The 26,570-nt window shown below is 37.5% G+C and overlaps 1 protein-coding gene across 3 annotated transcripts in view; it reads left to right on the top strand.

The window, feature by feature from the left end:
• Positions 1 to 26,570, top strand: part of RABGAP1L (RAB GTPase activating protein 1 like) — a 684,401-nt gene that overhangs the window by 21,034 nt on the left and 636,797 nt on the right. Inside the window, exon 2 of one of the 3 annotated variants that reach the window (XM_033428114.2) lies at positions 23,845 to 23,969. The exons of the other annotated variants lie outside the window; for them this stretch is intronic. The gene's annotated coding sequence lies outside the window, so the exon portion shown is untranslated. The remainder of the gene's footprint in view (positions 1 to 23,844; positions 23,970 to 26,570) is intronic. 3 annotated transcript variants of the gene reach the window in all.

Here is a 26,570-nt window from a genome sequence, read left to right as displayed (position 1 = left end):
TGCTATTATTTTTATTTCTTTTAAAATTTTGAATAGACAATTTTCCAGAGAAGTTTTAGGTTCATAGTTTTAGGTTCACAGCCTCCCCCACTATCAACATCAGACATCAAAGTGGTACATTTGTTACAATTGATGAACTTACATTGATACATAGTAATCACCAAAGTCCATAGTGTACATTGGAATCCACTCTTAGTTTTGTACCTATTATGAGTGTGGATGTATAACAACATGTATCCACCACTGTAGTATCATACAAAATAGTTTAACTGCCCTAAGAATCCTACATGCTCTGCCTTTTCATCCTTCCCTCCACCCCCCGCCCCCCGACCCCAACAACCATTGATCTTTCTTCTGCCTCCATAATTTTGCATTTTCTAGAATATTGACGTAGTTGGACTCATATAGTATGTAGCCTTTTCAGATTGGCTTCTTTCACTTAGTATTATGAATTTGAAGTACTTCCATGTGTTTTCATTTCTTGATAGCTCATTTCTTTTTAGCACTGAATAATAGTCCACTGTCTGGATTATTTATTTATTTATTTATTTAAATTGGTATATAATTGATTTACAATGTTGTGATAGTTTCTGCTGTACAAAGAAGTGAATCAGCTATATGTATACATATATTTATTATTTATCCATTCACCTACTGAAGGACATCTTGGTTGCTTCCACATTTCTGTAATTATGAATAAAGCTGTTGTAAACATACATGTGCAGGTTTTGTGTGGACATAATTTTTCATCTCCTTTGAGTAAATAACAAGGAGTGTGATCACCAGATCATATGGTTAGGAGAATGTTTAGTTTTGTGAGAAACCACCAAATTGTCTTCCAAAGTGGCCATGTCATTTTGCATTCCTGCCAGAAGTGACTGAGAATTCCTGTTGCTCCACGTTTTTGTCAGCAGTTGGTGTTGTCAGTATTCTGGATTTTAGTCATTCTACTAGGTGTGTAGTGGTATCTCGTTTTAATTTGCATTTCCCTGGTGATTTATGATGTGGAGCATCTTTTCATATACTTATTTGCTATCTGTATATCTTCTTTGTTGAGGTATGTGTTTAGGTCTTTTGCCCATTTTTAAAATTGGGTTGTTCATTTCCCTATCATGCTATTATTTTGATACCTTTTTCTAAGTCCCTTAGAATCAGATTGACTGTTAGAATCCTGTCTCCATCATTTAATAACTGTGACTTTGTGAAAGTTAAATAAGCTCTTTGTGCCTCAGGTTCCTTCTTGGTAAAAGAAGGGTTAATAATGTGTGGTGGTTAAATGAATTGATACATATAAAGGGCTTGGAGTAGGGCCTGACCTGTAGTAAGTACTTAATAAATGTTAGTACATGGTATTTATTATTACATCATTTCATATAGTCATCATCAATCGCTGCTTTTTACTGAATTCCCTCTAGAAAGCTTCTGCTAAACTTAGTCACACTAATTTGTATATGATTTTTAGGGATATTTATATTTTCAGTCTTAATTGAATTTTAAAAATCACATTGGTACATGAGCATATTCTCTTGGTAAAATATTCAATAAATACACAAGTATATCTAGTTAAAAATGAAAGTTCCCCTGCATGTAACACCCCCTCCCCCTACTTCCTCTTCTCTTTACAGATGTTAAATACTGTTAACAGTTAATAGTAGGTTGAGGCTGAGCAGATAGGCCTGAGATGTTCCATATCAAAACTATTTTAAAATGTGAAATCTCCTGGCAGCTGTTCTCATCTAGAGTCTGTTTTAGTAGAGAAGTTTCATGAAGCTCTCTGCAGTGTTAATCTCTCGTACTCTCCTCAGGACTTCTTTATCGGTCAGATTCCCAGACTAAGACCTACTGCTCTTTAACTACTTCTTCAGTTTGTGGTAGTCAAGGTATTTAGGTTTTGATTTTAGCACTTGTATACTAAGAATGTCCACCTTATTTAAGAAGGTGCTCAGCTTAAGTGGTGTGGAAGGTGATCCCATAGATCACTCAAGGTTGGGGTGGAGTTGTGGTGGCAACCCTAACCTGCCCATATTGACATTTTCTATATAGGACATTGATTCTTGACCTCTTAGGGTTTGTGGGCTCCACTGAAACATGATTGTAGGGATAGGAGAGATCTATCAGTGCTCTCTGCCATCCTCCTGTTTCTGATAACAGGATCTGGGAAATGTAAGGAGACCTGGAGATGCCTTACAACCTTTCAGCTCTAACTCAGAGCCTACTGGCTAGGTACTGTTCAGTAAGGATCCCAGTTGAGATGCAGAAAATTGTATGCAGCTTGCTTTGAGAACGATAGAGCTAAAGTACTTTGAAGGGTAATTTAAAATTTTATTTCTCTTAGGTTTTACTTACAATTGAAATTATTTTTAAATTTTATTTAAAGAAATGTAAAATCATATATTCAAATAATTATTTCTTGAAAATTTCCACCTTTATATTAAAATCCTGGGTAGTATATAATAATCATTGTAACATATTCAAAAGAAGAATACAGGTAAAAAGTGAAATCTCCTTCTCCTCATACATTGTTTACTAATTCACACATTTGAAAAAAAGAAATGAGCTTACAATAGACTTAGTATATTTTGGATATCTTTCTGTGACAATTCTGTGGCAGCATAATACCACATAACTTATTGAACTTTTTCCTTATTGTTAGATGTTTGGATTTCCGCCCCCCGCCCCCGAAAGCAAATCCAATGTGTGTGTTCTTGTATTTTCATATATTGGTGGGTATTTATCTGGGACACATTTTTGCAGGTGGATCACTGGATCATTGTGTACCTTTACTTTAAAATTTGGTTAAAATTTTTAAAGTTCTAATAGAGTTAAATGTCAATTTCTAGATTTTTGGGCGGGTCACTAATGCTCAAACTTGTTTTGTTAGAGATGAAAAATGTTTCATTGAACAATGAAAGATGTTTATCAAATAGAATATTGTAGGTAGAAACTCCCAAGGAATTTCTGCATAGTTGAGTTTCAGGTAGATGAAGATGTAAGGATAGTTAATCTCACAAAATAATAGCTAATACTTACGTTTTCATTTTAATTAAAAATTAAGTAGAAATAATTTCTGAAAGACTTGGTGATGTTTTGGTAATCAGCTACATCATTTTAAGCTGCTTCCTAGTGAGAAATGTAATATAGTTAATGTTCTGATTTAAAAAATAGTGAATGCACATGGTTAAAATTTACAGTTTCAGAAGGTCTGTATCTTCTGCATAGAGCCCTGCTCCCATTCCACCCCAGCCTGCAGAAGAACTACTCAGCTTAGTTATTCAGAGGGTGGTTTCCCAATTTGTCATTACATATCCATGTACTTTTTTTTGTCTTTTTTCTTTTTTTTAAATTTATTTTTATTTTTGGCTGCATTGGGTCTTCATTGCTGCACGCGGGCTTTCTCTAGTTGCGGCGAGCAGGAACTACTCTTTGTTGTGGTGCGTGGGCTCTAGGCGTGCAGGCTTCAGTAGTTGTGGCATGTGGGCTCAGTAGATGTGGCTCACAGGCTCTAGAGCGCAGGCTCAGTAGTTGTGGTGCACGGGCTTAGTTGCTCTGCAGCATGTGGGATCTTCTTGGACCAGGGCTCGAATCCATGTCTCCTGCATTCTCAGGCAATTCCCAATGACTGTGCCACCAGGAAAGCCCCTCTTTTTTCTTGAGGTATAGTTGATTTATGATATTAAAATCAGAGGTACAACATAGTGGTTCACAATTTTTAAATGTTCTACTCCATTTATAGTTATTATAAAATATTGGCTATATTCCCTATGCTGTGCAATATATCCTTGTACCTTATTTATTTTATACATAGTAGTTTGTACTTCTTAATCCCCTACCCCTATCTTGCCTCTCTCCTCTTCCCTTCCACTATTGGTAAGCACTGGTTTGTTCTCTGTATCTGTGAGTCTTTTTTTTTTTTTTTTGTATATTCACTAATTTGTTTTATTCCTTAGATTCCACTTATAAGTGGTATCATACAGTGTTTGTCTTTCTCTGTCTGACTTATTTCACTTAGCATAATGCTCTCCAAGTCCATCCATGTTGCTGCAAATGGTAAAATTTCGTTCTTTTTCATGGCTGAGTAGTAGTTACCACATCTTTATCCATTCATCTGTTGATGGACCCTTAGGTTGTATCCATATCTTGGCAATTGTAAATGATGCTGCTATGAACATAGGGGTGCAGGTATCTTTTCGAATTAGTGGGGTTTTTTTTAACATCTTTATTGGAGTATAATTGCTTTACAATGGGGTGTTAGTTTCTGCTTTATAACAAAGTGAATCAGCTATACATATATCCCCATTTCTCTTCCCTATTGCGTCTCCCTCCCTCCCACCCTCCCTATCCCACCTCTCTAGGTGGCCACAAAGCGCCGAGCCGATCTCCCGTGCTATGCGGCTGCTTCCCGCTAGCTATCGGTTTTACATTTGGTAGTGTATATATGTCCATGCCACTCTCTCACGTCGTCCCAGTGTTTTTTTTTTTTTTTTTTTTTCCGGATGTATGCCCAGGAATGGAATTTCTGGGTCATATGGTAGTTCTATTTTTAGTTTTTTGGGTCATATGGTAGTTCTATTTTTAGTTTTTTGAGGAGCCTCCATATTCTTTTCCACAGTGGCTGTACCAATTTACATTCCCACCAACAGTGTAGGAGGGTTTCCTTTTCTCCGCATCTCACTAAGATTTGTTATTTATGGTCTTTTTGCATATCCATGTACTTTTATTCTTCTTGTATTTAACCATTTTACTGCTCACTTGTATCTCTGCTAATGTGAACATATAAAGGGAAAGGGAAGATCCTGATCATGTCTGGTAGATGATGAGTTAATTGAAAAAGTTGTTTAAAGTAGGGAATCATGAAAACGTAACACAAATACACCTTTTAACATGTTAACTTGAAATCTATGTGCACCTTTATTTACCAAGCTTTTGATGTAGGGCCAAGGCCTTCTGGCATTCTATATATTGGTCTTTCTTGCATACACCTTACCTATAATGCTTCATTTTAGATTTTTTACTACACTTAGAATAACACCTTAAATCTTTTGTTTTTTAACCTCTTTATTGGAGTATAATTGCTTTACAATGGTGTATTAGTTTCTGCTTTATAACAAAGCGAATCAGCTATACATATACGTATGTCCCCATATCTCCTCTCTTGCCTCTCCCTCCCACCCGCCCTATCCCACCCCTCTGATGGTCACAGAACACTGAGCTGATCTCTCTGTGCTATGTGGCTGCTTCCCACTAGCAATCTGTTTTACATTTGATAATGTATATATGTCCACTCTCTCACTTCGTCCCAGCTTACCCTTCGCCCTCACCGTGTCCTCAAGTACATTCTCTATGTCTGCGTCTTTATTCCTGTCCTACTGCTAGGTTCTTCAGAACCATTATTTATTTATTTTTTTTAGATTCCATATATATGTGTGAGCATACGGTATTTGTTTTTCTCTTTCTGACTTACTTCACTCTATATGACAGTCTCTAGGTCCATCCACCTCGCTACAAATAACTCAATTTCGTTTCATTTTACGGCTGAGTAATATTCCATTGTCTATATGTGCCACATTTTCTTAATACATTCATCTGTCGATGGACACTTAGGTTGCTTCCATGTCCTGGCTATTGTAAATAGAGCTGCAGTGAACATTTTGGTACATGACTCTTTTTGAATTATGGTTTTCTCAGGGTATATGCCCAGTAGTGGGATTGCTGGGTCGTATGGTAGTTCTATTTTTAGTTTTTTAAGGCACTTCCATACTGTTCTCCATAGTGGCTGTATCAATTTACATTCCCGCTAACAGTGTAGGAGGGTTCCCTTTTCTCCACACCCTTTCCAGCATTTATAGTTTTTAGATTTTTTGATGATGGCCATTTTGACTGGTGTGAGGTGATAACTCATTTTGGCTTTGACTTGCATTTCTCTAATAGTGATGTTGAGCATCCTTTCATGTGTTTGTTGGCAATCAGTATTATCTTCTTAGGAGAAATGTCTATTTAGGTCTTCAGAACATTTTTGGATTAGGTTGTTTCTTTTTTTGATATTGAGCTGCATGAGCTGCTTGAAAATTTTGGAGATTAATGCTTTGTCAGTTGCTTCATTGGCAAATATTTCCTCCCATTCTGAGGGTTGTCTTTTCGTCTTGTTTATGGTTTCCTTTGCTGTGCAGAAACTTTTAAGTTTCATTAGGTCCCATTTGTTTCTTTTTGTTTTTATTCCCATTTCTCTAGGAGGTGGGTCAAAAAGGATCTTGCTGTGATTTATGTTATAGAGTGTTCTGCCTATGTTTTCCTCTAATAGGTTTATAGTGCCTGGCCACAGATTTCAGTCTTTAATCCATTTGGAGTTTATTTTTGTGTGTGGTGTGAGGGAGTGTTCTAATTTCATTCTTTTACATGTAGCTGTCCAGTTTTCTGAGCACCACTTATTGAAGAGGCTGTCTTTTCTCCATTGTATATTCTTGCCTCCTTTATCAAAAATAAGGTGACCATATGTGCATGGGTTTATCTCTGGGCTTTCTATCCGGTTCCATTGATCTATATTTCTGTTTCTGTGTCAGTATCGTACTGTTTTTTTGTTTTTTTTACATCTTTATTGGAATATAATTGCTTTACAGTGGTGTGTTAGTTTCTGCTTTATAACAAAGTGAATCAGTTATACATATACATATGCTCCCATATCTCTTCCCTCTTGCGTCTCCCTCCCTCCCACCCTCCCTATCCTACCCCTCTAGGTGGTCACAAAGCACCGAGCTGATCTCCCTGTGCTATGCGGCTGCTATCTATTTTATGTTTGGTAGTGTATATATGTCCATGCCACTCTCTCACTTTGTCACAGCTTATCCTTCCCCCTCCCCACATCTTCAAGTCCATTCTTTAGTAGGTCTGTGTCTTTATTCCCGTCTTACCCCTAGGTTCTTCATGACATTTTTTTTTAATTCCATATATATGTGTTAGCATATGGTATTTGTCTTTCTCTTTCTGACTTACTTCACTCTGTGTGACAGACTCTAGGTCCATCCACCTCGTTACAAATAGCTCAGTTTCGTTTCTTTTTATGGCTGAGTAATATTCCATTGTATATATATGCCACATCTTTATCCATTCATCCGATGATGGACACTTAGGTTGTTTCCATCTCTGGGCTATTGTAAATAGAGCTGCAATGAACATTTTGGTACATGACTGTTTTTGAATTATGGTTTTCTCAGGGTATATGCCCAGTAGTGGAATTGCTGGTTCATATAGCATTTCTATTTGTAGTTTTTTAAGGAACCTCCATACTGTTCTCCATAGTGGCTGTACCAATTCACATTCCCACCAGCAGTGCAAGAGTGTTCCCTTTTCTCCACATCCTCTCCAGTATTTATTGTTTCTAGATTTTTTGATGATGGCCATTCTGACTGGTGTGAGATGATATCTCATTGTAGTTTTGATTTGCATTTCTCTAATGATTAATGATGTTGAGCATTCTTTCATGTGTTTGTTAGCAGTCTGTATATCTTCTTTGGAGAAATGTCTATTTAGGTCTACTGCCCATTTTTGGATTGGGTTGTTTGTTTTTTTGTTATTGAGCTGCATGAGCTGCTTATAAATTTTGGAAATTAATCCTTTGTCAGTTGCTTCATTTGCAGATATTTTCTCCCATTCTGAAGGTTGTCTTTTGGTCTTGTTTATGGTTTCCTTTGCTATGCAAAAACTTTGAAGTTTCATTAGGTCCTATTTGTTTATTTTTGTTTTTATTTCCATTTCTCTAGGAGGTGGGTCAAAAAGAATCTTGCTGTGATTTATGTCATAGAGCGTTCTGCCTATGTTTTCCTCTAAGAGTTTGATAGTTTCTGGCCTTACATTTAGGTCTTTAATTTATTCTGAGCTTATTTTTGTGTATGGTGTTAGGGAGTGATCTAATCTCATACTTTTACATGTACCTGTCCAGTTTTCTGAGCACCACTTATTGAAGAGGCTGTCCTTTCTCCACTGGACATTCCTGCCTCCTTTTGCAAAGATAAGATGATCATATGTGCGTGGGTTTATCTCTGGGCTTTCTATCCGGTTCCATTGATCTAGCTTTCTGTTTTTGTGCCAGTACCATACTATCTTGATTACTGTAGCTTTGTAGTATAGTCTGAAGTCAGGGAGCCTGATTCCTCCAGCTCCATTTTTCGTTCTCAAGATTTCTTTGGCTATTTGGGGTCTTTTGTGTTTCCATACAAATTGTGAAATTTTTTGTTCTAGTTTTGGGAAAAATGCCAGTGGTAGTTTGATAGGGATTGCATTGAATTTGTAGATTGCTTTGGGTAGTGGAGTCATTTTCACAATGTTGATTCTTCCAATCCAAGAACATGGTATATCTCTCCATCTATTTGTATCATCTTTAATTTCTTTCATCAGTGTCTTATAATTTTCTGCATACAGGTCTTTTGTCTCCTTAGGTAGGTTTATTCATAGATATTTTATTCTTTTTGTTGCAGTGGTAAATGGGAGTGTTTTCTTGATTTCACTTTCAGATATTTCATCATTAGTGTATAGGAATGCCAGAGATTTCTGTGCATTAGTTTTGTATCCTGCTAGTTTACCAGATTCATTGATTAGCTCTAGTAGTTTTCTGGTAACATCTTTAGGGTTCTCTATGTGTAGTATCATGTCATCTGCAAACAGTGACAGCTTTACTTCTTCTTTTGCGATTTGGATTCCTTTTATTTCTTTTTCTTCTCTGATTGCTGTGGCTAAAACTTCCAAAACTATGTTGAATATGAGTGGTGAGAGTGGGCAACCTTGTCTTGTTCCTGATCTTAGTGGAAATGGTTTCAGTTTTCCACCATTGAGGACGATGTTGGCTGTGGGTTTGTCATATATGGCCTTTATTATGTTTAGGTAAGTTCCCTCTATGCCTACTTTCTGCAGGGTTTTTATCATAAGTGGGTGTTGAATTTTGTCGAAAGCTTTCTCTGCATCTATTGAGATGATCATGTGGTTTTTCTCCTTCAGTTTGTTAATATGGTGTATCACGTTGATTGATTTGCGTATATTGAACAATCCTTGCAGTCCTGGAATAAACCCCACTTGATCATGGTGTGTGATCCTTTTAATGTGCTGTTGGATTCTGTTTCCTAGTATTTTGTTGAGGATTTTTGTATCTATGTTCATCAGTGATATTGGCCTGTAGTTTTCTTTCTTTGTGACATCCTTGTCTGGTTTTGGTATCATGGTGATGGTGGCCTCATAGAATGAGTTTGGGAGTGTTCCTCCCTCTGCTATATTTTGGAAGAGTTTGAGAAGGATCGGTGTTAGGTCTTCTCTAAATGTTTGATAGAATTCGCCTGTGAAGCCATCTGGTCCTGGGCTTTTGTTTGTTGGAAGATTTTTAATCACAGTTTCAATTTCAGTGCTTGTGATTTTTCTGTTCATATTTTCTCTTTCTTCCTGATTCAGTCTTGGCAGGTTGTGCATTTCTAAGAATTTGTCCATTTCTTCCAAGTTGTCCATTTTATTGGCATAGAGTTGCTTGTAGTAATCTCTCATGACCTTTTGTATTTCTGCAGTGTTAGTTGTTACTTCTCCTTTTTCATTTTTAATTCTATTGATTTGAGTCTTTTCCCTTTTTTTCTTGATGAGTCTGGCTAATGGTTTATCAATTTTCTTTGTCTTCTCAAAGAACCAGCTTTTAGTTTTCTTGATCTTTGCTATCATTTCCTTCATTTCTTTTTCATTTATTTCTGATCTGATTTTTATGATTTCTTTCCTTCTGCTAACTTTGGGGTTTTTGTGTTCTTCTTTCTCTAATTGCTTTAGGTGCAAGTTTAGGTTGTTTATTCGAGATGTTTCCTGTTTCTTAAAGTAGGATTGTATTGCTATAAACTTCCCTCTTAGAACTGCTTTTGCTGCATCCCATAGGTTTTGGGTCATCGTATCTCCTTTGTCATTTGTTTCTAGGTATTTTTTATTTCCTCTTTGATTTCTTCAGTGATCACTTTGTTATTAAGTAGTGTATTGTTTAGCCTCCATGTGTTTGTAATTTTTACAGATCTTTTCCTCTAATTGATATGTAGTCTCATAGCGTTGTGGTCGGAAAAGATACTTGATACAATTTCCATCTTCTTAAATTTACCAAGGCTTGATTTGTGACCCAAGATATGATCTATCCTGGAGAATGTTCCATAAGCACTTGAAAAAAATGTGTATTCTGTTGTTTTTGGATGGAATTTCCTATAAAGGTCAATTTAGTCCATCTTGTATCATTTAAAGCTTGTGTTTCTTTATTTATTTTCATTTTGGATTATCTATGCATTGGTGAAAGTGGGGTGTTAAAGTCCCCTACTATGAATGTGTTACTCTCGATTTCCCCTTTTATGGCTGTTAGTATTTGCCTTATGTACTGAGGTGCTCCTATGTTGGGTGCATAAATATTTACAATTGTTATATCTTCTTCTTGGATCGATCCCTTGATCATTATGTAGTGTCCTTCTTTGTCTCTTCTAATAGTCTTTATTTTAAAGTGTATCTTGTCTGATATGAGAATTGCTACTCCATCTTTCTTTTGATTTCCATTTGCATGGAATATCTTTTTCCATCCCCTTACTTTCAGTCTGTATGTGTCTCTAGGTCTGAAGTGGGTCTCTTGTAGACAGCATTTATATGGGTCTTGTTTTTGTATCCATTCAGCCAATCTGTGTCTTTTGGTGGGAGCATTTAGTCCATTTACATTTAAGGTAATTATCGATATGTATGTTCCTATTCCCATTTTCTTAATTGTTTTTGGTTCCTTATTGTAGGTCTTTTCCTTCTCTTGTGTTTTTTGCCTAGAGAAGTTCCTTTAGCATTTGTTGTAAAGCTGGTTTGGTGGTGCTGAACTCTCTCAGCTTTTGCTTGTCTGTAAAGGTTTTAATTTCTCCATCAAATCTGAATGAGATCCTTGCTGGGTAGAGTAATCTTGGTTGCAGGTTTTTCTCCTTCATCACTTTCAATATGTCCTGCCAGTCCCTTCTGGCTTGCAGAGTTTCTGCTGAAAGATCAGCTTTTAACCTTATGGGCATTCCCTTGTGTGTTATTTGTTGTTTTTCCCTTGCTGCTTTTAATATATTTTCTTTGTATTTAATTTTTGACAGTTTGATTAGTATGTGTCTTGGCGTAATTCTCCTTGGATTTATCCTGTATGGGACTGTCTGTGCTTCCTGGACTTGATTAACTATTCCCTTTCCCATATTAAGGAAGTTTTCAACTATAATCTCTTCAAATATTTTCTCAGTCCCTTTGTTTTTCTCTTCTTCTACTGCAACCCCTATAATTCGAATGTTGGTGCGTTTAATGTTGTCCCAGAGGTCTCTGAGACTGTCCTCAGTTCTTTTCATTCTTTTTTCTTTATTCTGCTCTGCATTAGTTATTTCCACTATTTTATCTTCCAGGTCGCTTATCCGTTCTTCTGCCTCAGTTATTCTGCTATTGATCTCTTCTAGAGTATTTTTAATTTCATTTATTGTTTTGTTCATTGTTGCTTGTTTCCTCTTTAGTTCTTCTAGGTCCTTGTTAAATGTTTCTTGCATTTTCTCTATTCTATTTCCAAGATTTTGGATCATCTTTACTATCATTATTCTGAATTGTTTTTCAGGTAGACTGCCTATTTCCTCTTCATTTGTTAGGTCTGGTGGGTTTTTATCTTGCTCCTTCATCTGCTTTGTGTTTTTCTGTCTTCTCATTTTGCTTATCTTACTGTGTTTGGGGTCTCATTTTTGCAGGCTGCATGTTCGTAGTTCCCGTTGTTTTTGGTGTCTGCCCCCAGTGGGTAAGGTTGGTTCAGTGTGTTGTGTAGGCTTCCTGGTCGAGGGGACTGGTGCCTGTGTTCTGGTGGATGAGGCTGGATCTTGTCTTTCTGGTGGGCAGGACTGCATCCGGTGGTGTGTTTTGGGGTGTCATTGACCTTATTATGATTTTAAGCAGCCTCTCTGCTAATAGGTGGGGTTGTGTTCCTGTCTTGCTAGTTGTTTGGCATGGGGCGTCCACCACAGGAGCTTGCTGGCCATTGGGTGGAGCTGGTACTTAGCGTTGAGGTGGAGATCTCTGGGAGAGCTTTCACCATTTGATGTTACATGGAGCCGGGAGGTCTCTGGTGGACCAGTGTCCTGAACTGGGCTCTCCCACTTTAGAGGCACAGGCCTGACACCCAGCTGGAGCACCAAGGCCCTGTCAACCACACAGCTCAGAAGAAAAGGGAGAAAAAAAGAAAGAAAGAAAAAACAGTTATTAAATAAAAAATTTAAAAATTATTAAAAACAAAAAAAATTTAGGGCTTACCTGGTGGCGCAGTAGTTGAGAGTCCGCCTGCCGATGCAGGGGACACGGGTTCGTGCCCCAGTCCAGGAGGATCCCACATCCCTTGGAGTGGCTGGGCCTGTGAGCCATGGCCGCTGAGCCTGCGCTCCGCAACGGGAGAGGCCACAAAAGTGACAGGGGCCCGCGTACTACACATACACAAAAAAATTTAAAAGTAATAGAAAGAAAGAAAGAGGAGAGCAAACAAACCAAAAAAGAAATCCACCAATGATAACACGCCCTAAAAACTATACTAAAGAAGAAAATAAAAACCAACAAAAAATGGACAGAACAGTAGGACAAATGGTAAAAGTAAAGCTATACAGACAAAATCAACAAAGCAGCATACACATACACAGTCACAAAAAGATAAAAAGTAAAAAAAAAAATATCTATTTTAAAAATAAAAAAGGAAGAGAGCAACGAAATCAATAAAGAAATCTACCAATGATAATAAACTAAATACTAAACTATGTTAAACATAAAAGCAGAAACAAATTAGATGCAGAAAGCAAACCCCAAGTGTACAGTTGCTCCCAAGGTCCACCACCTCAATTTTGGGATGATTCGTTGTCTATTCAGGTATTCCACAGATGCAGGGTACATCAAGTTGATTGTGGAGCTTTAATCCGCTGCTCCTGAGGCTGCTGGGAGAGACTTCCCTTTCTCTTCTTTGTTTGCACAGCTCCTGGGGTTCAGCTTTGGATTGGCCCTGCCTCTGTGTGTAGGTCGCCTTGGGGTGTCTGTTCTTTGCTGTGACAGGATGGGGTTAAAGCAGCAGCTGATCAGGGGGCTCTGGCTCACTCAGGCCAGGGGGAGGGAGGGGTACGGATGCGGGGCGAGCCTGCGGCGGCAGAGGCTGCCGGGACGTTGCACCAGCCTGAGGTGGTGCCGTGTGTTGTCCCGTGGAAGTTGTCCGTGGATCACGGGACCCTGGCAGTGGTGGGCTTCACAGGCTCCCAGGGGGACAGGTGGGGATAGTGACCTGTGCTTGCACACAGGCTTCTTGGTGGCTGCAGCAGCAGCCTTAGCGTTTCATGCCCATCTCTGGTGTTTGTGCTGCTAGCCTCGGCTCGCGCCTGTCTCTGGAGCTCGTTTAGGCGGTGCTCTGAATCCCCTCTCCTCGCACACCCCAAAACAATGGTCTGTTGCCTCTTAGGCAGGTCCAGACTTTTTCCCGGACTCCCTCCCAGCTAGCTGTGGCTCACTAGCCCCCTTCAGGCTGTGTTCACGCTGCCAACCCCAGTCCTCTCCCTGGGATCTGACCTCCAAAGCCCAAGCCTCAGCTCCCAGCCCTGCCCTGCCCTGGTGGGTGAGCAGACAAGCCTCTTGGGCTGGTGAGTGCTGGTTTGCACCGATCCTCTGTGCGGGGATCTCTCCGCTTTGCCCTTTGCACCCTTGTTGCTGTGCTCTCTTCCGTGGCTCCGAAGCTCCCCCCCTCCGCCACCCGCAGTCTCTGCTTGCGAAGGGGCTTCTAGTGTGGGAAACTTTTCCTGCTTCACAGCTCCCTCCCAGATGTGCATGTCCCGTCCCTATTCTTTTGTCCCTGTTTTTCCTTTTTTCTTTTGCCCTACCCAGGTATGTGGGGAGTTTCTTGCCTTTTGGGAATTCTGATGTCTTCTGCCAGCATTCAGTAGGTATTCTGTAGGAGTTGTTCCACATGTAGATGTATTTCTGATGTATTTGTGGGGAGGAAGGTGATCTCCATGTTTTACTCCTTCGCCATCTTGAAGGTCTCCCAACACCTTAAATCTTTAAATGTGGCACAGAACTGTATACAGTCTTGCCCCTTGCCAGTTTCTAAGGAATCGACTCTTCCTCTGGTTTTCTGTCATCAAGTTATGCTGACTTTTCAGTTTCTGAAACTTGCCTTAGAGCTTTTCCACATGCTGTTCCCACGACCCGAAATGATCTTTTCTTCAAATCTTTGAATGGAGAATCTTATCTCAAATGCCTTATTCTTAGAGAGGCATCCTTAATATTCCCTTAATATTCCAGTTTAAAGCAGGATTACCCCCCTCCCCCCTCCTACTAATATCACCTTATTGTTTTCCTTCATTCTACTTGCCACATTTGATAAGTATATATTAGTATGTTTGTTGAATTTCTGCCTTTTCATAAGACTGAAGGTGGTATGAAGGCAAGGGTCATATCTGTTAGGTTCATCATGTTATAATAGTGTGTGCTTAGAGCAGTGCCTGTATCAAATAAACTTAAATATTTGTTGACTTAATTAATCAAATGTTTATTAATTGCATATGTGTCAGGTACTGTGGGGGCATTAATTAATAAAATGCCACTTAGTCACCTTATTGGTAGCCTATAGTATATTTTTTAATGGAAATGTGTACATTCAAGTATGCATCATATTTAATAAAATATAGGACCTTAAAATTTTTCAGATGATAATATTAGAGAGAATATGCAAATTTTATACTGAAATAAATAGAACCCTTTTTAAAACATGGGAGAAAATGTTGCTTATCCTTTGAAAAGTAGTCATTTTTTATTGACACTGTCTTGAGAATTCTGATCATCTTGTAGAAAGTTTTGAAAAGCTGGGAACATTGTAGCCTTTTCTCCCCCTGAAGTAATTAAGATTTTCTTTGTGACTCTGCATAATGTAGTTATACTTGCCCTCTGGAGAACCAAATAGGTTTAAAGTATAGTACTAGAAGTAGAGCATGGATAATTAAAGCTAAACTAATACACTGCAATTCTGATTTGTTGTATCTTAAGATCTGTTGTCCTTAATAAGATGTACTGGGATAAACAGAATGGCAGGCATCATTTGTAAAGGTTTTTAATCATAGTTTTGGTTTTGAATGACCAGAAATTCTCAGATTTGAAAGGGTATGCTTCATATAAGAGAACTGTGTGCAGTAAGTGCTCAGCTTTTGTCTTTATATTAAGTTTATGGAATGTGGTTTCTTGACTGTGGGTGAGTGAATTAGCCTTTCAAATCCCATTATAGTTGTAAAGTGGATTTGGGTTTGGTATTTGTATGGGTTGTCTAATGTAATTAACGTATTAACATTTCTTCTGTGTTGACATGATCTGGCTAGAGAGAAGTTATTTTCGTCTTTGAAATGTGTAAGTTTAACCCATTCGTTCATTCATTCATTCAACAAATGTGATATTGTCAGGTGGTGTACTATGTTCTTGACATTTTCCTAGGAGCTGGAAATAAAAGATGAATAGATGTATAGTTGCTGTCTGGGAGGAATTAGTTGTAATTGATGAGATAGACACATAAATAATTATGTGGTATGATAAATGCTAAAATAGGAATATAAATTAATGTAGAATGTTGTAGAAGCACTGTAGAGGGAGTGATCTACTCTTTCTGGAAGTGTTGGAGAAAATTTTCAGATTTGTTAGCCAGAAAAATCCAACTGTTGGGATTTTACCCTCCCAAATTTGTATAAAATAGGGCTTCTTAAGCTACCTGCAAAGAGCGTGAAAGGCAGAGGAGAGTAGGTTGGAAGTTTAGAATATGCCTCTGAGCAGCTTGAAAATTTCTTAAGTTCTCTGTTTTATCTTAATAATTCATGTGAATGTTGCATTCTTTTGCATACTGATTATGTAAATATACTAATATTTTACTACCAGAAAAGAAAAAAACAATTCCTGCTGGTCTATTAATTTTGGAAAACTGCGGTGAATTAAGAGAGCTGACACTGCGTTTGAGACACCTTCATTGTCTTGGTGTATCCCCAGCATGTCTCAGTTTGTGCCTGGGGGTATATGTATACTGGTTGAGAAAAAACTGATCAGTCTAATCATGGAACATTGCAGACTTCTTCCTCCTTTCCCTCCCACATTCCTGTTGCTTTCTTTCTCCTTTTCTTTACTCTGGTCTTGTAATTGCTTGGTATGCTATGATCATTTTGCTTACTGCCCTGCAGGTCTTTATGAGCCAGTGAATAGCGTACAATACTACAAGATGTTTGGGGCATAAGCAGGGATGTTCCTGGAATAGCAGAGAAAAGCCAAGTCAGGAGCATTCAATATACAAGGAAAGGATCAGATTTGGCACATCAAAGTTAGCAAAAGTCTAGGAAGGCAGGTATATTAATAAAGGGAAAGAAGATGGGCCAGACTATAAAGTTTGGGTTTAGAATGTAGGACTGAGTGCATTGATAAAAGTCCAATTTCACAGCAGCAACAAAGCTAGTGGTGTCGACTTAACTTTTTTCCGAAGTGGTCAGGGTATTAGACCAAATGGTCTGAAGATTTCATAGATTGAGTAGTGCATATTCAAAACCAGATTATCTTTGAAACTTTGTAGTTAAACATCAAAAGGAATTATGTTACTGGCTTATTATGTAGATGATAATACTCCTCCCTCTGGATCTCTTGATGTTGTTAGTGTGTTTCATTAATGATAGCTGCTTGATCTCTAACCTCCTCTATTTCTCTAACTCTGCGTACATGTCAGTTGGAGTTTCAGAAGGGTCTGATGAAGTCACTTCTCCACCTTTCCAGGTTCTTAACTCATTGAGAACAGAAAAAAGGAGCCAAATGTGGGACAAAATACAAGTGTTGAGCTTTAGTACTAGTAAGGATGGGTTGGGAAATGTAGTAAGGATTCCAGTATTTCATTCTTCCTAGCAAGAAGGGAAAGCCCCCTCACAGAAGTAAGAGAACAGAAGAGTAGGGTTTTTTTGTTTCTGTTTTTTCAGTGCAGTGAAAACCTGCCACAGCTGGAGTTCATTCAGATGGAAACTTTGGTCAGGGAACTAGGCAGGCGTGTTTTCAGCCATTTAACTTGGTCCCTTCCCTGATCACCTCCAGGCACCCAACCAGTGGGCAGTCCTTGTAGGAAACAGACTGCTGTAAAGTGAGATTGATTTGGTTGCTCTGAATCTGGACTCTGTATTTAATTAGCTGTATTAACTAGAACAAATTATTAAATCTTTTGAATGTATTCCTTCATTTGTAAGGTGGGAATACAGTTAGTTCAGTGATTGTTGTGAACGTAAATACAAAAAGATGACTAAAATACCCAATACTGTTTGGTTCATAGTAAGCATTTAGTAAATAACAGTAATAAAATGATAACTGTTATTTATTCTCAACAAAATAGACCTTGAATGTTTAAATCTTTAAAAATGACAACTGCCACATTAAACACATAGTATGTGATACTTGTTACATTCCAAATTGTATTATTAATAGAAAACATGTATGCCTTCAAATTAATGTTGCTGCTTTGACCTATTCATTTCATGAAAGCAAAGGCTACAGTTGCTTTTATGCTGATGTGCCCTTATATTGCAAACTTGACTGTATGAATATTATACAGACTGCCAGGTATAAGTTTTCGTTTTCTTGTCAGAATGAAATCTCAATAATATTCTCCACATTTTGGGGGAAGGGAGCATATGGGTCAACCATGCATTAGTGAACATCTGTTTGTCTTAACTGTCTTGTGTCATTTGAAACAGGAGCTTTAATTTGTTTGAACCAACATGTTGATATTTTGAAAGAAAGGTATTATTTATATCAGCGAGTGACAACACACCCCCAAAGCACTGACCTGCTTTAAACTTTATGTGAATGCCTTGCACATAATTATTGTTTACTAAATATTTCTTGACTGGCCTCTTGCTGTACATTTGTTTACTCAGATACTCAGATTAAGGGAGATCCTAAAGTACTTCATTAAGATTTGAATATGTGTAACAGGGTAAATAGTCCCTTTATCTATGGAATGAAATAAGGTTAAAACATAGGTTTAGGTGTATACAATCTGTTTGATGTTAGAAACTGTAACAAGGGTTGGGATTCCGGGTACTAAATTATGTTGTTCTTTGGATAAAGAAGTCTGGAGCTCTTCTGAGACCAGTTACTATTTACTGATTTGGTTTAAAAAATGTACATGAAGAAAGCCATTTAAGACATGGCTTTGCTGAGTTTTCTAAATTGTCTGCATTAAACCTTTCCCTTCCCCCCTTCCTCCCTTCTTCCTTCCCTCCTTCCCTCCCTTTCCCTCTCTCTCTTTATTTCTTTCACTGGTTAAGACATTTTATTTAAAGAATTTATTTTGCAGAAGTTACTCTGCATTGTGAAGTATGCTAATCTAAAATTTTGGCATTTGAGAGGTAGAAAATACTTCATAATGGAACTGAACTGAAAGGGCAGCAGTTCCCCCAGGGGATTTCTAAGCGTTACTGGTTAGAAGCCACAAAGTGAAGAGATAGGTACCAGAAGTTAGTATTTAGGCTGTGGGAACATGCCTTTAACTGCATTTAGATGAAGATATTTTCATAGAAGCCAGCCGTGGTCTACTGTGATGTTCGTGGATATTGTCACTGCACAGATAGCCTTGCTCTCTGGCCACTCCTTTTCTTATTGTTAGGGCACACGTGAACTTTGTACAACATGTGTAAATACATCTCTTTGTGACCTGGGGTTTGGAATACTATTGTACTTTTGTGAAGCAAGGAGGATATTGAGAATTTTTTTCTCCCAAAGCACAATGTACTGTTACTAGGTAGCTATATCTAAAACATAATAAATAGATTAGAATTTACTTCAGATGTAGTATTTGAGTTTTATTTCTGGATATATCAAATATGAGTTTCATTTCTGTGTTTCTCCAACTGTTTATTTTCATCATTCTCTTGATAGAACACATTGAAATATGTTCTTGGCTTACAGAAGTTTGACGTATTTTGACAAGACTATGACAAGTTGTAAAAGGTCCCATCCTTTCATTTTTTAAACTTTCATCTTCTGGTTTGTCATAGTATCAAGTGTTATTCAAGTTGTGTGCTAGGGCTATTATGAAAGACTAGTGATATTTAGCATATTAAGAAACTATTACTTAAATGACATATATAAATAAAAAATACAGTCAGGGACAGAGAATTTAAGCCCTGAGGTGGGCTTTGACTAGTGGGAGGAAAGTTATTTGCTGATATTTGGGGGAGGGGGGGAAGTGAAGTTCAGATGTCAAGCTAACTACTCTGGTTTCTTTGCTGCTTTTTCTTGGAAACAATTTTCCATTTGTAGAACTTGGTTTAGAGGTGGTAATTTTGTTATCATATATGTGAGTTTTTATTGGAATTCCTTTGTTCAGAAGCAGGAAAGAATTCCTGCCTAATTTTTTTTTTTTTACCTTTAGGGAAAAAGTACAACAAATAACATTTAGCTGTATGTTAAAAAGATAAGCTGGAGAATTTAAGTGGGGTTGGGGGGACCTTTGACTTCTTACTTTGTGCTTGGGTATTGGTTTACAGTTGTTAAATTCCCAAGTGTAAACTTTGGGAATCAAGAAGGGATTGCTTGTATAAAGTAGCATTACTGTGTTTATGACTATATATTTACTGTCTGGGCCTATTCATACCCTTTAGGAATAGTCAATTTTTATTTTGTATTTATAACTAGGCTATGTTTTTTATGGTAGAAATACTTGTTTATTTCACTGTTATCTCAGCTGTGTCTTAACTAGGTTAAAAGAAAATACCTTTGGTTAAACTGAGCTCAAATTTCCCAACAATGTAGTAAAATAAAAATCCTTGGAACAGCCAGAGTTTATCTTTACAACTTTACTAAATAAGTGAGACTGTCATGTTGGAGGATCTATACCAGCTTTTAACTTATTAATTGATAGAATTAGGCTGAACACTTTGTACATTTGTATTTGCTCCAAGCTTTTAGAATAAATGCTTTTTAAAAAATTTTTATTTATTTATTAATTTATTTATTGGCTGCATTTATTGGGTCTCCGTTGCTGGGCGCAGGTTTTCTCTAGTTGCGGTAAGCGGAGGCTACTCTTCGTTGCGGTGCACGGGAGGCTACTCTTCGTTGCGGTGCACGGGCTTCTCATTCCGGTGGCGGGCTTCAGTAGGTGCAGCACGCGGACTCAGTAGTTGTGGCACACAGGCTTAGTTGCTCCGAGGCATGTCGGATCTTCCTGGACCAGGGATCGAACCCCTGTCCCCTTCATTGGCAGGTGGATTCTTAACCACTGTGCCACCAGGGAAGTCCTGGATTGCTTTTTTATATTTGAAGTTTTGACCAGGGCTTTAAAATGTAACAATAGTCAGACTTTGGGAACCAGTTAGATCACTTTACTCACCAGCTTTAACCTATAACCTAAAGTATTTTATAACTTCTTGGTGAGATTTGGTTTTGGCATAGAAATATAGCTCAGTATAATTAACTAGAACTTTCTTTTATGTCTTTGTTCCATCTTATGTTTGTAAAAATCAGTACAGAGTTAAAATTTGTTATCCTGATAATTGAAGTTGTGAAAGCCTGGAGTATTTGAATTCAGATAAGACTGATTTTTGTTTTGTTTATCTTAAGTTTACATAGAAGCTGCGGGCTTTGTGACTTGCAATGTGATTTAAGGAGCCAGTATTAAGAGAGGCTGTTTAAACTCCACTAGATGAATGCTTCCATTTGTGAACCTGTTACATGGGACTAATGCTGTCTCTTTAATTCTTATGCTTTGAAATATTCTCATTTTGATTTTGTGTCAAGTTCAATAACTGGCTTAGATAAATAGTTTGCTCTAAGAGTCTAAGTAATATTTTGGGAGAGTAGGGGAGAATTGTTTGGAAGTGCTGAAAGTTTTGTTTTCTTTTATTTTTAAAGAGATAAAATAATCCCCAAAGCATATGTGGCAACTGGAGAAGCTTCAGTGACCCTCTATGCTGTTATAGGTATTAGGGCCTAAAAGAGCCCACAGGTTTGATTCATCCTCCAGCTTATAGTATTAAGTATATAATGGACTTCCAGTAAATGTTTGAATTAATGAATCCATGTCATGCACATTAAAAAAAGATTCTTTGGCATCTTTTAGGCAAGTACTTAATTATTTTCTTCCATTTTTAGGGGTGGTTTTTGGAAATTATGACACATTCTGGTTGTTCCATTTTCTCAAAGTTGGATAGACATGACCATTTATAGAAATTTTTAATTTTTATCCAGTGTTGCATGTTCTTGTACTTTTTCGTTGTTAACCAATTGATCATTTAAATGTTTCTTAAATAATTCAAAGATGGAGTGACTAGTTTCTGATTTCCAAGGTTATTCCTACTGTAAAATATAGGATCACTCTGCCCTGCTCCCCCATTTCATCAACCTAAATACATCTCTTTTAATAAACTCCCTAGATTTTAAGGTATGGCATAATATGAGAGTGGCATTTTGGATTAGACCTGAGTTTACATCTCGTTTCCATTGCTAACTGGTTGTGTAGTTCCTGGGTGAACTACTTAATTCCTTTTTAATCCCAATTAACAATTAAATTAACAAATATAAAGCTCCTGGCAAAGCAACTGACCTATAGTAAAATGGTAAATGCTAATAATAACTATCAGCTTCTGACTGTATGTTAACTAAAGAAAAAGCAGAGTTAATCATGCAGATTTAGAATGTTTGTAGTTGAGGATGAAGGAAGACTGTACAGTAGATAAAATTGTGGCAGCATAGTAAAAATTTATTTTTAATGTATTGAGGACTTTCTAAATTTGTCTTCTGGATTTAGGCTACTTTTTTTCTTAAACTTACCACTTAAAATTCACTGAAATGGCAAAGTAAAAGGCTGTTTTAGTTGAGGAATAATAGTTGCTGAACTTTTAAAAATCTAGAGTTTGTTTAGTTGTCCTTGGAGGGATTATGTGAGAAAGAGAAAGGAAAGTGTATAGCACAGTGCCTGCTAGGTAATGAGTTTAATGAGTGGCAGTGTGCGCATGCCTGTGTGTGTGTGTGTGTGTGTGTGTGTGTGTGTGTGTAGTGGTTAAGAATGTGGTCTCTCTGTTCAACTGCCATACTAGTCTTGTGACCTTGGGTAAATCATTTAGCATTCTGTTGTTTCTTCATTTATAAAAATGGATTAATGTTAGCTCTATCTTATATTGTGAGGGTTACATGAAATGGAATGTAAAGTGCATAATACAAAATAAGCACTCAGATGTTAGATGTTATTATTGTATCTGTTTCTTTTGAGAGGTGTCATTTTATACTGGAAAACACAGAATCTTTGGGGTCGGGTTGAGTTGGTTTTGAGTTTTGCCTCAGCTGTATACTAACACTGTGTCCTCAGGCAAATTACTTAACAGCTATTCTTTTCCTGTTTTCATATCTATAAAGCGAGGATAATAGCTACCTTGTAGAGTTTTTGGAAGTATTATAAATACACAGATACTCAGTAAATGGTAACTATCATAGGCGTGATGCCTGTAATTCAGGTCAGTTGTATTTTCCTGGGTTGGAAACGTGAGCCAGCTGGCTAGATTTTTCCCTGACACTGATGGCTGTCTGAATTGAGTACTTAGTCTACAGGGAAGTCAATTATACTTTTTTATATAAAAATGGAAAAATAAACCTTTATAATGAACAGTTTAATATTTACTTATTTATAATATTTTCATATGAAATACAAATTAGGTATATTAGATTATACTTTTGGGGGGTTCTCTTATTTGTTTTTGTAGAACAGAGGTAAAAGCAGCATCACTTTGGAGTCAGGATAAAGAGATGCCATTCTGACTTCCCCTAGCTTCCTTCTGCCCTTTGTGTCCTGGAAAAGAGAAATCCTACGCATGTGGGGTTCTAGGCTCTAGAGGCTTTAGAGAAGTGACAGTTACCTGTCTGAGGTAGACAACCTAGAACTTGTCTTGCTTAGAACATAGAGCTCCTAATCAGAAGTGGCAGGTGTCACATTCTTTATTGTATGAACATAGCTGTAGCTGTCAGTGGGATCAGGCAGCCCAACTCCCAGCTTAGGTCTGCAAAGACATGATCATTTTTCCCACAATAGAGGATCCGGCTATTAGAATTAACTGAGCGTCAGTGACTAATGTGAAAAAAAAACTAGTGACCAACCACTCTAAACTGAAACTCTAGCAAGCTCTGACAAGGTTCTGTCACATAGAGACTGTTTATGGAGAATGTTAACAAAGGATTTACACGTCCATTCAGATACTCAAATCTTGTAGCTTATTAGGGAGACAAAATATGTACTTGTGCCCTTCCCCCCCGTTTTTTTTGAGAAGAGAAATCTTGGAACATATAGAAGCTACAGCTTAATAGTAGATTCTTGCTAAACGCAAAATTTCTGATGAGTAACATTATTTACATATATTTTCCATATCTTGTTGGAAGGTTTTGCATATAAATGTCAGTTAGACACTGATTTTTTGTTTTTGAGATATAGTTCACCATTTGAAAGTGTACAGTTGAGTGGTTTTTAGTATATTTACAAGGTTGTGCACCATTATCTAATCCCAGGTAGAGTATACATTTTAAAGAAAGACATCTTTTACCATATTTTGATGAACTTACCTTTGATTTTCTTTTCTACCTTAAGGAAAACCTGTTTTGTCTTATCTCTGACCATTAAGTTCTTTGGAGTTGTGCTTTGTTTCAGTTTAGAGTGGTTGATCATCTGTTTTTTTCACAGTAGTCACTGGTAGTCAGTAAATTCTAATAGCTGGATCTTCTTGAGGGAAAACTTTTATCAGTTTCAAGAAGTCCTCAAACATTTATTCCTGTATTAATTTCATTTTTATTCTATTTCAGAATAAGAGAAGATGAAAACAATGTCATTTTGGATGACTTTGCCGCAAAGCTGAATGATTGTTATTTTTTGACATGGAGCATTTGTTTCATAAGTTAATTCTTCACTCCTTCCTCCTGCATGAGTAGTTAAGTTTTAATATAAACATTTTTTATAGACCAGCTAAAGATGATCATTTTTCTTCCTAGAGAAGCTTTACCTCTCTCTCTATCTGAACAATTTCAGTAAGATTTGTACAGGGCAATATAATTTTCTAGCACATTTACTTTCCCTAGACAATGAAAATATGTGTTTACGTAACTTTTTTTTTTTTTTTTTTTGCGGTACGCGGGCCTCTCACTGTTGTGGCCTCTCCCGTTGCGGAGCGCAGGCTCCGGACGCGCAGGCTCAGTGGCCATGGCTCACGGGCGCAGCCGCTCCGCGGTATGTGGGATATTCCCGGACCGGGGCACAAACCCGTGTCCCCTGCATCGGCAGGCGGACTCTCAACCACTGCGCCACCAGGGAAGCCCGAACCAAAATCTTTTAAATATTTATTTGGAGTTTGGTTTTAGGTAGGGATCAAATTTAATTTTTTCCCTAGTAGTTGTCCCATCACCTTTTATTGAATAATTCCTCTTTCCACTAATGTTTTGAATAAACTTGTCCTTTCACCAATGGTTTGTAACATGTCACTTTAATCCTATACCAGATTCTTATACTGGTAGGCTCTTGAATTCTCTGTTCTGTTTCTTTGATTTACCTGTGATTTCTTATACCAGTATTACGTAACTTTAATTTATCTATCTTCTACTATGTGGTAATATACATTCCCTGCTTACCCACATTTTCTTGATTATTTCCCCCATATTTCCTTCCAAATATTTTTTTAAAATTAATTTTTATTGGAGTATAGTTGATATACAATGTTGTGTTAGATTCTGCTGTACAGCAAAGTGAATCAGTTGATTCCACTTTATATTTACTGAGTGCATAATGTGGGCCAAGTTTTGTTTGTTTGTTTTTTAATGCATGTATTGGCACATTCAGTCTTCATAACAGCCCAGTGTTGTTGGTGTTATACCACGATTTTAGAGACACAAAAGTTGAGATGCTGAAAGGTTTAGTACTTAGTTTGAGATCACATTAAGCTGAGGGACCAGAATTCAAACCCAGGCAGTCTTCTGGTTTTAGAGCTCATGCCCTTAACCGCCATCCTAAAGTTTAGTTTATTTTAAGTTTCACAAGAACTTCTTTTTAAAATTTTGATGTAATTTGACTGAACCTGTAAATCAACTTGGAGAAACTGGCATCTTTACACTGTGTAAAGTGTTACCTTTGGTTTACCTAACGGTTTGTTTTCTGAATTTTACTATCCTGCACCATTGTCTCTATTTGTCAGAGTTTTTTGGCTTCAGTAGAGTTTACTAGTATTTTTTGTTAAGTCTGTATATTTAAGTCTGTATATTATTCTTAGACACTTATTTTATTGACTCTCATGAATGGGTTCCTCCCACCTCCTTTTGGACTTAGAGTAATGAGATACAGCTGGCCTAAAAGAAAGCTATTGAATTAATGTATTTTATTTCTGTCAGGCTTGCTTAATAATAAAAACAATACTGATTATCTCCTATCTTCACAGAGAATATATTTCAGAAAAAGTTTAAAGATTAAATGTCTAATAGTAGCATGATTGATTTATGTGTGTGTGGGGGGTGAATATATTCTATTTATACATAGCTAAGAAAGTGTGAAATCTCTAGATAACAGCCAGATACTGCTTTTAGGCTGAGGAAAATCCGGAGGCTGGTTGAAATTCTTTCCAGAGACTCAGGGTCCCTGGCGAGGGAGGCTCACTCACTTTCCCACTACCTGGTCGGCCAAGGAAGCCTTTGGATGGGACCATACACCTGTCCTTGGTAGTGGTGAGGGTAGGGATTTTACTTGATGGGCACTGCTGCAGAGGAAATCTGACCTTTTTCCTCTGGGGCAGATGATGTCACCATAGAAGAATAGGAAATAATCTTTGCCCTGTGGATATAAATTACTGCATTTGGCACTTATTATTAAAAGGTAGGCTGAGAGTGTCAATATATAAAGTAAAAAATTATGAAATGTGTGAAAGTAGAGAAATATCATAATAATAATGACGAGCACTATTTTGTGTACTTAGTGTCCTAAAAGATGTTATTTTTTTGAAATCTATTATTTTTTAAATTTTTAAAAAATTTTTATAATTTTATTTTTTACATTTAGAACTTCTGATGCATTTGGAAGTTAGTCTTGTGTATGATTTGAGGTATAATCCAATTTGATCTTTTTTGGAATGGTTATCTGGTTGTCCTCCCATCATATATTTATTTGCCCGAGAAATTTTAATTTTTTATTATTTTAAATTTTATTTATTTTTGGCTGCGTTGGGTCTTCGTTGCTGTGCGTGGGCTTTCTCTAGTTGCTGTGAGCGGGGGCTACTCTTTGTTGCGGTGCGTGGACTTCTCATTGCGGACTTCTTGTGGACTTCTTGTTGAGGAGCACGGGTTCTAGGCGCATGGGCTTCAGTAGTTGTGGCACACGGGCTCAGTAGTTGTAGCTCGTGGGCTCTAGAGTGCAGGCTCAGTAGTTGTGGCGCGTGGGCTTAGTTGCCACAAGGCATCTGGGATCTTCCCGGACCAGGGCTCGAACCCGTGTCACCTGCATTGGCAGGCAGATTCTTATCCACTGCGCCACCATTATTAGTTTTAATAGTTTT

Source organism: Orcinus orca, chromosome 1 (assembly GCF_937001465.1).
Source record: "Orcinus orca chromosome 1, mOrcOrc1.1, whole genome shotgun sequence".
Classification (NCBI taxonomy): Eukaryota; Metazoa; Chordata; class Mammalia; order Artiodactyla; family Delphinidae; genus Orcinus; species Orcinus orca.
The sequence above is the reverse complement of the archived record's forward strand: the minus strand, read 5'-3'. Positions and strand labels throughout refer to the sequence as shown.